This window comes from Phalangium opilio, unplaced genomic scaffold (genome assembly GCF_054372755.1).
Source record: "Phalangium opilio isolate 3A_F unplaced genomic scaffold, DU_Popi_V2 ptg000046l_1, whole genome shotgun sequence".
NCBI classification, from domain to species: domain Eukaryota; kingdom Metazoa; phylum Arthropoda; class Arachnida; order Opiliones; family Phalangiidae; genus Phalangium; species Phalangium opilio.
The window spans coordinates 7,118,324-7,120,371 of NW_028324169.1; positions in this window are offsets into that span (position 1 = coordinate 7,118,324).

Genomic DNA, 2,048 nt, shown 5'->3' on the forward strand with positions numbered 1-2,048 from the left:
ATGCGACTGTAAACAAACCACAGTCATAATAGTTTGACGAAGGTTGACGTGGGATTCCATGGTTGATATAATCAATTTTAAAATTATCTTCAGATACATTTGTGTTGAAGTGTGAATTCGCTAATGCTATCAGCTTTGGCGTGTGATTTTTTAACACATTCGATGATGTTTCCATAGAATCAAAAATCGTTATTTGACCATTACTTCGTATGACACCTAGAAGCCAATGGTCCGAAGAGCCAACATTACGTGGAATAGCCAGGATCAAATGGCGGTCACTTCCACCTAAAAATGCACAGTTACTTTTTTGAAAAAAGCCTTTTACTTGCCGTTGGATTTGCCCTTCGTCTTCAATAAACATATATTGGTAAATGGTAATGGGTACTACCAAAAACGCGGCGTTCATTTCTAAGTGCTTGACAAGAGTAATCAGTGCTTTGTCCAAAATGCTAAAGGAGGGTTCTTTGATTGGCCGTAACTTTTTTCGTATTGTGTTTGCTGCTTTGAAATTTTGCCAGTGAACTAAAATTTGGGCCCTAATTATGAGGTTAAAATTTCAAAGAGATCCAACTAATAGTTAATTCTAAAATGAAAAAGGTTGTTAAGGGTGGTTTTAGAATCCATAAAATGAATCCGACATTTTTTGAAAAATACTATATTTTTCCATAGAGATAACATGGGATTTTTTGAAATATGACCTTAATTGCGCTAGTGTATAAAGAAAACTAATCATTCGTTACGTTTGGGAACCATCTTAAATGAAAGATAACAGTCCGTAGATGTGCCTTTCCTTAGTTTCATTAAGATAAATTAAGTTTAAGTATTGATTTTTATCATTATTAACACATACTTTGACTTACGTTGTTTTGGGTTTTGGAATTACGGCGTTTTACCACTGTTAGAGACACGCATTTTAGCCGTAATTTTTTATATTGGACTTACGGCGTTTTTGTCGTGATTCACGCCGTTAGAGGGATATTAAGCAAGAAAAACATGGCGTTTGAGCTCGGGTTTTTGTACTTGTGGGTGTTTTTAGGTACTTGTTGGTGCTTGTAGGTACTTGTGAGTACTTGTGGGTGCTTGTGGGTACTTGTGGGTGCTTGTAGGTACTTGTGGGTGCTTGTGGGTACTTGTGGGTGCTTGTGGGTACTTGTGGGTGCTTGTGGGTACTTGTGGGTGCTTGTGGGTACTTGTGGGTGCTTGTGGGTACTTGTGGGTACTTGTGGGTACTTGTGGGTACTTGTGGGTGCTTGTAGGTACTTGTGGGTGCTTGTAGGTACTTGTGGGTGCTTGTAGGTACTTATGGGTGCTTGTAGGTACTTGTGGGTGCTTTTAGGTACTTGTGGGTGCTTTAAGGTACTTGTGGGTGCTTGTAGGTACTTGTGGGTGCTTTTAGGTACTTGTGGGTGCTTGTAGGTACTTGTGGGTGCTTGTAGGTACTTGTGGGTGCTTGTAGGTACTTGTGGGTGCTTGTAGGTACTTGTGGGTGCTTGTAGATACTTGTGGGTGCTTTTAGGTACTTGTGGGTGCTTTAAGGTACTTGTGGGTGCTTTAAGGTACTTGTGGGTGCTTTTAGGTACTTGTGGGTGCTTTTAGGTACTTGTGGGTGCTTTTAGGTACTTGTGGGTGCTTGTAGGTACTTGTGGGTGCTTGTAGGTACTTGTGGGTGCTTGTAGGTACTTGTGGGTGCTTGTAGGTACTTGTAGGTACTTGTGGGTGCTTGTAGTTACTTTTGGGTGCTTGTGGGTACTCGTGGGTGCTTGTAGTTACTTTTGGGTACTTGTAGGTGCTTGTAGTTACTTGTGGGTACTTGTAGGTACTTGTGGGTGCTTGTAGGTACTTGTGGGTGCTTGTGGGTACTTGTGGGTGCTGTAGGTACTTGTAGGTACTTGTGGGTGCTTGTAGTTACTTTTGGGTGCTTGTGGGTACTCGTGGGTGCTTGTAGTTACTTTTGGGTACTTGTAGGTGCTTGTAGTTACTTGTGGGTGCTTGTAGTTACTTGTGGGTACTTGTAGGTACTTGTGCGTGCTTGTAGTTACTTGTGGGTA